Below are 12,596 nucleotides of genomic sequence, written 5' to 3' on the forward strand. Positions count from 1 at the left end.
CATTGTAAAGGTACAGCCACGGTCGTCATTTCTGTTCGACACCTTTAAATATAGCGCGCATTACTATGGTATGTTTACGTTTCCTTGGAGCTTGCGTCATAGTGAAAGAAAGAGAAAAAACATCGAGGCAAAGCATTCCCTTGTCCACACGGAGACGCGCTATAGAGTAAACAAGCGGACTGCACAGAACACCCCCGCGCAGTTGGTCTTTTGCGTCAGCGCGGTTTTTTTATAAATTGCAGCGCTCCGTCTTTCTTGCCTCTTTGTGCGAAGTTCCGTCACCAAGAAGTACAATAAAAAAAAATCTACTTCGACAACACGGTGTGAGCCCATAACAACGAATAACTTAAAAGTCTGTGCCTAAAATAGCACTGCTCTCCAGCATCTCGTTATTTATTTAGTCGAAACCCTTCTCCGTCATGGAGGCGAAGTGACGTGGAAGACGCGACAAACGTACTACCGCTAGAAGAATGGAAAGTTATAATGTCACGAAACCGAAGGTTAGCAGCGGTGGTAAATATAGTGATCTAGGAAAGAAATATTAAACAAACCGTTCACATCCGCCGTGGCCGGGATTGAGTGCTGGCCGCTGCGGTCGCATTTAGATGGAAGCAAATTGCAAAACCGCCCGTGTATCGTGCATTGGGTCCACGATGAAGAACTCCAAGTGGTCAAAGTTAAAGCGGAGACCCCGCAACGGCATGACTTATAATGATGTGGTTGTATCATGTAAAACTCCAGATTTCGCTCTCTTCTTTTTTGTTTTCAAACCGTTTTCGAATCACACAATCGCTCGTTCATTCGTTCAAGGCCCTCAGACAACGGCAAGCTTCTCTCGGAAAACGCTGCCCCGAGGCGCCTCGAATAAACAGGCATGCGGATAGATTTACTGGCGCCAATCTTAAGAGCGATTCTCAAAAAAAAAAAAGCTCTCCTAAGCAAATCTTGGCCTCCTTATTCCTTATTTAGTGTCTCTAGCCGCAGGTTTCTGTTTATACTTGTTTTTGGGACGTTATGCGTTTCAGTAAAATTGAGTATAAGGTACTCTTCTCTTGCGCGGTTATTTTTTCTGTATAAGTGTGCTTGAGTGCAGAGTTCCACTCGTTTGTCTAGCTCTCTGCGAAATCCATTTCACGGGCATGCGCAAACACTATTTCGCTGATTGCGCCTTTCTCTATGTGCCATATTTCAAGCTTAAAATGGAGCCTATTATTGTTTTGAAAGAAACCAGCATGCACCTGTAATTTCAGGAAGCTTGTAGACGGGCAAAAAAAGAAAAGAAAATATATTTTCGAAAGTTTGTGTCGTCTTTCTTTTTCGAGACGAAGATCCGTTCCTTATTAACATCAAGGATAATTCCGAGCGTGAAGTAGGACGACCGCAGGAGTGTGCGTGATGCGGTCTGCAGCATCACTGCCATTTTTCTTGCCTTCCAAAGAGGAAGTATTGTAAAGGCACAACCGCAGTCGTCATTTCTGCTCAACATGTTTAAATTTCTCTTTCACTTTCTCCCCTTCGCCACCGGGCTGCGCCACATCCGCAAAGAATGAAGATTTATTTTCCGTAGGAGATTGCTACTTGTGCGTCTATTCAACACAATACAGTGCAATATCAAACTTCTATATAATGTTTACACACTATACAAAGCGTATGTATGCTCCATCCGATACCAGAGAGAGAGAGAGAGAGAGAGAGAGAGGAAAGGCAGGGAGGTTAACCAGGGGGTGAGATTTCGGTTTCCTACCCTGCGCTGGAGTAAGGGATATAGGGGTTGTAAAGACCACAAAGAGTGAAAGAAGAAACAAAAGTAACAAGAAAAAAGAAGAGAAAGAAAAAAAGAGCACAGGTAAAAGAAAAGGCGTTGTGAGCATCCGATACCAGACAAGACAGTGCAAGACTTACTGCGTTATTACACCACGAGTCACATCACTGCTTCACATTATGGACGAAATGGTAATCTTACAGCAATACCGACAGCCCCGGAGCAGTGATATAACAGCTGGATTGCTGACACAATATTAAGCGGAACAGTTTGTTTTCCCGCTGAGACCGTTTGATGACGATATTATCCCACGGGCGCTATGACAGGCGCTGGCGCCTAGCCGCATATTATTTTTCGTATCTCACGGGCTTTCTCTCCACGCCGGGAGAAACAAACACACGGTGTGTGCATACATTGCTAGAAACATCTCTTGGGACGTCTCTTTCCATTTTCTACCACTCCTTAATTCCGCATCTTAACAAGGAAATCAACAATTTAAAATTAACCTATTACATTTACCAAACTTATCGGATGCCAGGGGCTAAAAAATTACCAGCGGCGAGGCATCACGGCCCCCGGACAACATGCGCTTGGTGTTATTCGCGTAGAATGAGCTAACTTCTTTAAAGCTTTGTGGATGATAGCTGGGACGCAAAAGTACGTAAAATAATATTCCAGGGCGCAGCGTATCGCTACAGCAAGCGCCACAAATGTCCGTCTTTCGAGCCCATTCGTACTCGCTGACGGCTTTATGTGTCTTTGTGTAGCTTTCGTGACGCTCCTTTCTAACAGAGCCTGGGAGAGAGAGGAAGGGAGAGAGAGATAGAGGGAGAGAGAAAGCGGAGTCCATTAGCTGCGCACCTTTCTTTGCCGGCAGCGGACACTTTTCCTCCCCTTCGAGCTCCCTTTTCAGAAGCAGCCAATCACCGGGCAGAAGGACGCCGGCGGGAGCTCCTTTTCACTTAGCCCGATGACTTTTCCCGCTCCCAAGCGATGCTGCTGTAGGACACGTAAACAGAGGAGGTGGACGCGCCATCTTCGTCGTCGTCGTTGGTGGCCCGGTGTTGTCCTTGACCTCTCCGGTGTAGGACGCCCGACGCCTTCCCAGTTCTTTTTTTTTATTTTTCGAGTGTTTAATTCGGTCTGAAGTGCGTCCCGTGTGCGGCCACAAAAGGACGGCGTGAACTTGGCCGACTTTCTTAACGGGCGAGAGCCTCGCGCGCCATCGCCGTTGTCGTCGTTCCACTTCTCCGTGGCCAACTTGAAAGTTTGCGTTGAAAGGATGCTGCGTGCCAATCGTGCGTGTGTGTGTGTGTGTATGTGTGCGTGCGTCTGTATGGGGCGTTATGGCTGTATGCGGGGCTTTTGAGAGCTGAGCCTCCAATGACGACGCGTTCTCCGAGAAGAAAGTACCGCTACTTGAGTCTCTTCGGAAGCTGCCAGTAGTAGTACACGTGCGTTTTGTTCATTCTGGCTTTAGTGTCCAGCGAAGGAGTTCGTACCTCGTACGTGCACAGGATTGGTCGGGCCTTTAACCGCCTGAGGAGTTTACTGAACAGAGAGTTTGATCAAGGATGCACTTCAGGACGGTGGTGGAAAAGACAAAAAAAAAAAAGAAGTCGTAAGAAGTCTGCTTCGCGTCACAGCACACATATTGTCTACTGCCGTTTCGGTAAATGAAGCTTTAAGAGTTAATATCCGTCAAATTAATGTTTAGAAAGCCTGTTTGCCCACGCGACGCTATTAGAATTTAATTGAATGGACGCGAGTGTTGCTGAAGTCTCGTGCTCAATAGGAGTCACATCTTACCTACGGCCAGAAGTACTCTGCTATGGCGAAACGACACAGCTCGAAATGTACCTTTTTGAGGGATAAGAGAGCTTCAGTAGAAATTCGCACCCCCACAAATATTGCAAATATTCTTTTTTTCCGAATATAATTATAGCGCAAAAATATACTTTATTGGAAGCAGAAGCAAAAGAGAAACGTTCGTTTTCTCCCAAGAGAAAGAAACGTTAGTGCTCATCAACTAGCAAGCCCAAGTGAGTAAAACGTTTTCTGCTCAAAGATGGACCCCAATAAAGTCGTTTGCTGCTGCCGCTGCTCAAAGATAATGATAATAAATTGTACTTGCCACGACTTAGCTCCTATCGTTGTGCAAGGACAGCTTCTCTGAGATGGCGACGTGGCTTGGACGACAGCGGCATTCGTTCTATACATTCTGTCGCTGTGCCTTCGCTTTTCTTTTTCTTCAAAGATTAGGAACCTTTCCATTAACATTTCGCAACTTAGTGCTCAAATTATCTTTAGCCCCGCTGATTAAATATAAACAATCGAAAAGGAACGCACACGGGAACTTTTTCGTTTTTTTTTTCGTTTTTCCTCTTTTGTTATCACATTTAACACTGTACAGGAGCAGAGCTGTCGTATGTATTTCTTCTTGTACCCCCCCCCCCCCCCCACTGTAATGCTATGGCGCTGTGGGTTCCTTAATAAATAAATAAATAAATAAATAAATAAATAAATAAATAAATAAATAAATAAATAAAATACTTCTTGCGCAAGTTGGTGTGTACGTTTGCTGTATATTTTTTTCTTCGAGGCGCACCGTGAACGACGTGAAAGTAAGGGCAGTAAAAGGATACAGACAAGCAAATGTCTATCCTCTTCACTGTTTTTTTTTCTTCAGCGTTGTTCAAGTCGCGCTTACAACAATAATGTAAAAGAAGCGCGAGGAATGCGTAAAACAGCGTCTCCTTCTGCCACTCTGACATTTTCTGGCGCAACGTCAACTGGCACATTCTGGAAGCTCTATACCACGTTGCTTCTCATGTTTCCTCCGATATTTTGCCTCGACAGAAATGTGGAGAAAGAAAGAAAAAAAAGCACTGCGCCTCCCCGACACCTAACGCAATAACGAATCGACGTGTGATTCACGGACGTCGTGTCGAACCTACACACCTGCCATCCTGTGAACCTTAAAATTTGGAAAAATAAAAGACGCGGATATTAAAAAAACGAGACAGAGGTAGTGTGCACTTTTTAAAAGTTTGTCCTGAGCGCAAACCTTTTGTGAAATACGTACACACTTAATTTGCGATTATATGCCTTTCGACGCAGCAGGAAAGCAATCGCGAACTAGAAGCAGCAGGGGCAAAAGCAACGCACATTCCTTTTCAGCAACTTGTCTGAATAAGCTTGCTGGACATGCAGATAGCCCTCTCGTATGTGGTGTCTTGCGCTGCGACAACGGGTGGCTCAGGTGGCGTCGCAATTTGTTTCTTGTATGCATATTTCTTTTCTGCAATCTTGCGCCTCCGCATCCTTTAACACCTTTTAAACATTTTTGTGAACTGAATGTATTTAAAAAAAGGAAAACGTGACGAACCATTTATAAAGTCTTAAAACTGGCCCGCATTTATACGTTTTACGAAAACTCCGAGACAGTTGGCAAGTGCGCACCTATAAAGGGTCTCCAGTAAGTCACAACTATGACTCGAGCCTTCGGCCTATTTGTGGATACTTAACGATAGCAGTAGGGCCGCACACAATTGAACTTGACTGGCTGCAATTGTATGTTAGGGCCGTGGGCATCAGAGCACTGCTGGGCTCTTTCCCTACCGAGGCGAAGCGAGGGTTGCGAAATTCTTTGTCTTACAGTAATTTGGTGTGTTTTAACCTCGTGCGTCGAAGTTTACGTCCGTGCGGTCTTCGAGAGCACACACATTACAGGATGCTACGACTATATAGAGCCCAAAGGTATTCAGTTTTAATTTTTTTAAATTGCTTCATTGGATCAGCTACAGTACTGGAGAACAGTGAAACAGCTTGGAAAGAGCACTTGTTTTTGCCACAGAACTTAAGAGACGAGCTTGAATTTGCTAGAAACACATGGGCGAAATCGCTGTGGCTTTAAATCAAAGAGATGAGAACCATTTCACAAAATTATCTAACGCAAACAACCCCTACGCAAAAAAACTAAAGGTGTGGGGCAGGATAATGATTGTGCAAACGAAAACTGTACCCATGTTTAAGCAAACTGAGGACATGCGCAGTGAATGTTTCTAAGGACATGCTCAAGTTTACGTTCTCTTTGTTTTTTTTTTATAGGACAAGAACTGAATGCAGTACCACACCGTGAATCCCAGCTACACAAGTTTACTGTGCAATCTATGGGCAGAGCAACGCAGTGATTCTTTCAGCTTATAATCGGCGAACAGTAAGTATTTCTCTTGTATGTGCTGTTTACTTTCTGTCTATCCAAATCCTAGAAGAACTGCTACATTTCAATCGCATGTGTACCTGCCGTAAGCTTTTGTAACGACTGTTTCATCAACCTGACCATTGGTACTGTCGACTATGCCCAGTGCAATGTATAGCATGATTCGACGACGTTCTGAATTTCTTTCGCACTTACTTGTGCCTTACATGTGCGTCGTTAAGGGTAAGATTACACTCACAAGCGCGCAAAGCCTAACCAACGTCGAAAACAGCTCAAATAAACAAGTCGCCGAACAAAGTTCATCGGATATATTGGAGCAATCATGTCTACCAACCTGCACCGATGGAGATGGCTTACGCGTTTGTCTCGTCTTTAAACCTTTTTCCGACCCCGTGAAGATTACTACTGTCCCGTAAGCCCTATAAATAAAGGTGACAACAGAACGTTGACGCCGCCGTGAAAAAAAAAAAAGTACGAAATATGAAAGACAGCGTTTCCTAGCTCTCGATGACGACAACTCCTGCCGGGCGCTCTCAACCGAGAGCACGAAGCAAATCTCCAAACATCGTTCTCTCCGGCCTCTTCCACGTGTCCCCGGACTCCTGTAATTGTGGTCACCCCGTTTTGAGGGCTGAGCAACTTTTCTTCCCTGCAACAACGAACGGTTCGAGCGGGGAACAAGAAAGTAGAAACAAACACGAAAGAAATGTGAGACGAAGTACGAAGCCCCCCCCCCCCCCCCCTTCCCTATTGCTGCTGAGCGTTGCCCGTTAGCGCAGACTTGCCGGCCAGCCTGCTTGCTGGCCAGCCGTTCCAAACGCCCAGCCAAGCATCGACACCGTACAGAAAAAAAAAAGAAAGAAAAAGTCAAAGCCCCCGTAACGAAGTTTCTGCCAGAGCCGCACGCCAAGTGCTTAGCTGCCCACATCTAGTTAAGGGTCCTGGTGTTGCTGCGAGATGGAGGCAGAGCCGGACTGGGCCACGGCTGAGTGCTGGTGCTGAGAGGCTGCTCCCGAACGGAGGTGCTACGCGCGTAAGCCATTGTGTCATTGTTCCCTCCCCATCACGCTTAACTCCTTTAGTGGAGGGCGTTGTGCGTTGTTACTACGTGTGCGCGTTATGTGTTGCCGAGCGCGTGTTGTACGCTTATGGGACCACGAAAGCATGCCAATGTTGTTCTCTCTTTCGCTTGCTGGGCTTTATTTTCCCGTGCAGCGAGACGCGTGGAAAAGAAGGCGTTTTGCACCGTGCGAGCATTTTCTTTTTATTCTTACGTGTGTATGCGCACAGATATACAGTAACTACACTCAATCTTAGTGCCTTTCACTTGAGGTTCAACAAGCTGGAAAAATGTTTGCAAATACTTATCGCTTAAGTTGAACCGCATCTCACATAATATCGCAAAGCATTCGTCGAACGGCTTTTTGTATAATTGAATATCTTACTTCTTAAGTTCAGATAACAAAACAATTAAATAACTGATGTTTCCCGTAACAGTGTTCCGCCTGTCCGAGCTCAATACACAAGCATGATTGGTACCTAAACGTGGTACTTTTACCCTTACTTAAGCATGATTCCAGTTAACGGCGCGTTGAAGAATGATGTTCGAGAAATTAGGTGCAAATATCGTGGAACACCGTTCCTGATAGCAGTGGCTATTTCACTGTGACATCGTTTCAGATATTTATTGTTATGTGACGTTTCTTTCAAAAAAAATAAAAGAGAGAATGGTATACGTACCGCCGTTCCTTTTATTTAATGATGTTATGTTAATCGCCATTCCAAACAAGTCAGTGGAACAAGTTTTGCAAAAGGTTTTCACCTAACTGGAACGAGATTGAGCGTGCAGTAATTGTGACGTAAGAAATATTTCTTTTTTGTTACACACCTTGTTCAATGAAATAAAGAGTCGTTATCGTCCACATGACTTCTCCGGGGAGGTGTCTTGGCTGACCCATGGTGACAGCAGCGATGGCTTTGTAATACATTGGGGCCATGCATGTTGGAGCTCTCAGTGCGCGCAAGGGCAAGTAAGAAACGATAGGTCCAGCGCTAAACTTCAACTGATTTTATTCTTACAGCAGAGCAGGGACAATCAACAAATGCGCATGCGTACATCAGTGGTATCTAGAGCGATTACAGTGACGTTTTTAACGGCTGCATCTCGTTGTCAAACAGAAAAAACAGACGTATCACTAGTGCAACTCGTGCCTCTCTCTTCTATGTGATATGCCTCCAAAAGTTCTCCTGCTAACGTATCACCACTCATGCCAATTATCTTAATCTCACGCAGCAGTTGCTGGCATCTACCTGCCAAGTGAACCACCCAATGCGCAGGTAAATGTGCATTACCTTCGTTAATTGTAGACAATTCATGCTCCCGGGCCCTGTCATTGACACATCTCCCCATTTGTCCCGCGTAGGACTTCCCACATTTCAGCGGCATCTCGCAGATAACGCCCGTCACTCGTTTCACGTACGGTCTAGCGTGGCTTTTCTGGCGTCCTGACTCTTTGTCAACGGGGCTTAAGGGCCTGTTTACGCTGGAGCCGGCCATCGCCGCAAGCCGCACCGCATGATTGGGGTTGCGCGAAAAATTGCGCATGTCCAGCACTTGTGCACAAATTACCGTTTGCATTGTGAACACAGGGTATACCTTACACATTGTAAACCGAAATTTGTGCACGAGTGTTCGATACGTGCAATCTTGCGCGTGGCCGCACGCGTGCGGTGCGGCTTGCGGCGATGGGCGGCTCGAGCGTCAACAGGTCCGAGATGCCATATCTATAGAGCGACCGAGGAACGTGAGGTTGCCCGCCTGCGTGTGACCATTCCCCAAGAAAAGCAACGACGCATATGGATGGAAACAACTTTATTTTAAATCCGGCAAAGTTGGACGACCCTGGCGCCGGCCTCCCATGAGGGGACTTCGAGGCCTTGCCTCGTCGCCACTGTTACGTTTCGCCTACGACGCGCGGTATAGCCGGCGCGGATGCAACGGACGCTGGGGCTTCGGTCAAAGCGGCAGACATTTTGGCCCGTTCGGCGCCGCCGCTACGCTCCCCGCCAAGCGCGTCCAGGCATGTTCCAATGCCACGTGTCTTCGTGTGCGTATGTGTGTGTGTGTGCATGTTGGTGCCCACGCTTGTCGAAGCGCGGCAGCCGGGGAGAGGAGCTCCCCCAACTGTGAAGCGAGGAGGTCTGAGCGGCGCCGGCCCGGCGGATGCGTCACCTACTCATCCCAACGTGCGCGAGCGGCGCCGGCCCGGCGTATGCGCCACCTTCTCATCCCATCGTGCCCAAGCGGCGCCGGCCCGGCGTATGCGCCACCTTCTCTTCCCAACGTTCCCGAGCGGCACAGTCACGTGCGCGTCTACAGAGACGTTCCTTCTTGCCCTCAACTGCGAGAGTATAAAAGCAGCTGCCCCCGGACGCCAAGAGAGGCTCCGATTTCTTCTGTTGAGTAACATGCACTCCCGTCTCTCTACTTCGGTCGACCTGACCGCCCACTCTTTGCGATGCTAGAATAAACAAGTTGTTCTGTTACCAGTCGACTCATGCTTTGCCAGGACCTTCGGATGCTTCCAGTTGTGCCCCAGGCCGCCAGGCCAAAGCTACCCTTGGGGCTTGCGACCCAGGTGCAACAACGGGCGTCAGCGCCGAGTTGCCAACACCACCTCTCGGGCCTGCTGGACAGCCCACTCTTGCGTCTTGAAGTTGGAGCTGCGCAGACTGGCGGCCCACTTCGACGCAAGAGCCTCCGGAGCTACTGACATTGTAGCTGATGTAACACCACACTCCCAAAACATGTGTGAGAGCGTCGCTCTAGTTTCCTGACATAATTTGCAAAAAGCACTAGGGTATTGCGCGGTGAAAATGTACCGAAATCGCAGCCGACTGGGGAAAGTTTGTGTCTGCAGTTGTCGCCAGACGACTGCCTGGCGACGTTTCAGTTTGGGGTGAGGGGGCAGGGCAGTAACCTCCTGCCCAGCTGGTATATTGCTCGGTGATGTCATTGTACCTGATCAAGCACTCGCCACCGCGCTGCCCCCTTTAACCCTGGGGACATCGTGCTTCTTTGGGAACCAGCACGGCGAGTTGGTTTTTGTGAGAAGCTGATTTCATCCTGCTCAGGCCCATACCGTGTCTTGCGTCAAGTGGCAGACGTGACCTACGAGTTACTGCCTCTCGATGCCTCCACACCGCGATCCTCCTCTGATATCGTTCACGTCGCTCGACTGAAGCGATGTCATTTAAACCTACCAAGCGCCGGGATAGCGCCAATAGCTGGAACGCCAATGCATTTCTCCGCAAAATTCGGGAATTAATATAGCGAAGCTGGTGTCATCCTAAGAATTCGTTCCAAGCAGATCCGCCTTGCGAACTCCATGGCTATGATTTGTAATTTGCAGTATTGGCCGTACGGTGATTAGTTAGAAACATAATTAGCGATTTTTGTTAATTAGTCGATTATATATTTCAAATTTTTCTTGCAAGCGATCTCAGCATCTTCGAGTAGACCAGCTCATGAACTAGAACTGTACTATTTGCCACAGGCAATCTTTAATAATTTTAAAGAAAAAAAGAAAGACCTTAAAACTTAAAAGAAAGACCCGGTATATTCCTAAAAGAAAACATGAAACTAAAAAGAAGTTGTCGAAAGACATCAATAAAATAAAAATTTACTCGTGTGTACAAACACGGCTAACACTGCGCTTACAACAAGCGGCAGCGTTGAGTCTCTTGCAAGCGATCTCAGCCTCTTCGAGTAGACCAGCTCATGAACTAGAACTGTGCTATTTCCCACGGGCAATCTTTAAAAATTTTTAAGAAAAAAAGAAAGAAGGACCTTAAAACTTAAAAAAGCAAGACCCGGTATATTCCTAAAAGAAAACATGAAACTAAAAAAAAGTTCTCGAAAGACATCAATAAAATAAAAATTTACTCGTGTGTACAAACACGGCTAACACTGCGCTTACAACAAGCGGAAGCGTTGAGTCTCTTGCAAGCGATCTCAGCCTCTTCGAGTAGACCAGCTCATGAACTAGAACTGTGCTATTTGCCACGGGCAATCTTTAAAAATTTTAAAGAAAAAACGAAAGACCTTAAAACTTAAAAAAGAAAGACCCGGTATATTCCTAAAAGAAAACATGAAACAAAAAAAAAGTTCTCGAAAGACATCAATAAAATAAAAATTTACTCGAGTGTGCAAACATGGCTAAGCGCACTTCACTGAAAATAAATCGAAACGTTTTTTGTTTTTGTTTTTGCCGATTCGTTTGCTCTAAATTTATTTCGGTGTCGTTGTTTATAGAACTGAAGAATTCGAATGCAGAGACCACTGTATATCTATTCTACACGCTCTTTTATAAGCTGGCGTGCCAAATTGTAACCATATATTTTTTTTAAAGTTTAGGCATGAAATCATCTTGAGTAAATCGATATGTAGAAGTTTTGAAAAGCTTTCAACGTGAGGCTCTCCGGGTCATTAAATGGCACGGAAGCCGCTACGGGGAAAGGTGCCTTCGCCGCACTTGGTTTCGCAGTTGTCGTTCTTTTTCGCGGTCTACTATTGATCTCATTTCTCCATTTAAGTTTCGTTCAATTCCAGCACGGTTGCTCGCAAATCGTCGGATGCGTTTGCTTCGCCATTCGAGTGCAGTCAGCGGTAAGGATTGTCTGTCGGGCCTTTGTTCTTAATTCAATAGAGGCATGCAGGAGAAAGCCTTTTTGTTGTGGCAACCGTAGCACGAAGCTTGCACGGCCCATGGAAATGCGCCCTCGGTGAATTTATGCACGAGCTGGAGAGCGTGGCTGCGCGAAAATGCGTGGATGTTGCTGTTTGCACTTGTGGTGGTGGAGACGCGGTTGCCTCTGACGTGGGTGGGCTGGCACTCTGGTATGACGAGCAGTGTTATCGAAGGTGAACCAGATGGAGATCGTGTTCAGAGTGGCCTACCAAAGATTCATTATGCAAAAAACAGGGGGTGAGACGTGCAGACAGGACACAAGAATAGAGAAGGGGACAACACGAACGCCGACTATCAACTGAAGAGAGCACTGAGGCGAAAAAAGAAAGAAGACACAAAACTCATCTGCGCAAGCTGAGGAATGGTATCACCACGTGTCAGATACTATTGCTGAGCTTGCGCAGATGAGTTCTGTGTCTTATTTCCTTTTTCGCCTCAGTGCTCCCTTCAGTTGATAGTCGGCGTTCGTGTTGTCCACTTCTCTACTGTTGTGTCCTGTCTGCACGCCTCACCGCTTTTTTGCATAATGAATCCTTACCAACTAGCTCAGCTTTCTGTCGTTCTACCAAAGATTATAGTTCAAAGCCGTGAACGGAGAAGAAACAACCGAACGTCTGTACATGACTCTGGTGCATGATTGATTGATTGATTGATTGATTGATTGATTGATTGATTGATTGATTGAGTGAGTGAGTGAGTGAGTGAGTGAGTGAGTGAGTGAGTGAGTGAGTGAGTGAGTGAGTGAGTGAGTGAGTGAGTGAGTGAGTGAGTGAGTGAGTGAGTGAGTGAGTGAGTGAGTGAGTGAGTGAGTGAGTGAGTGAGTGAGTGAGTGAGTGAGTGAGTGAGTGAGTGCTTTCAGGAA

The 12,596-nt window shown here is 46.5% G+C and overlaps 1 protein-coding gene across 2 annotated transcripts in view; it reads left to right on the forward strand.

Annotated features, from left to right (window-relative positions):
• LOC142582520 (synaptic vesicle glycoprotein 2C-like) overlaps positions 1 to 12,596 on the forward strand; it is a 237,684-nt gene that overhangs the window by 91,933 nt on the left and 133,155 nt on the right. For both annotated transcript variants that reach the window (XM_075692341.1, XM_075692342.1), the window contains exon 2: positions 5,873 to 5,981. The gene's annotated coding sequence lies outside the window, so the exon portion shown is untranslated. The remainder of the gene's footprint in view (positions 1 to 5,872; positions 5,982 to 12,596) is intronic.

Source organism: Dermacentor variabilis, chromosome 5 (genome assembly GCF_050947875.1).
Source record: "Dermacentor variabilis isolate Ectoservices chromosome 5, ASM5094787v1, whole genome shotgun sequence".
NCBI classification, from domain to species: domain Eukaryota; kingdom Metazoa; phylum Arthropoda; class Arachnida; order Ixodida; family Ixodidae; genus Dermacentor; species Dermacentor variabilis.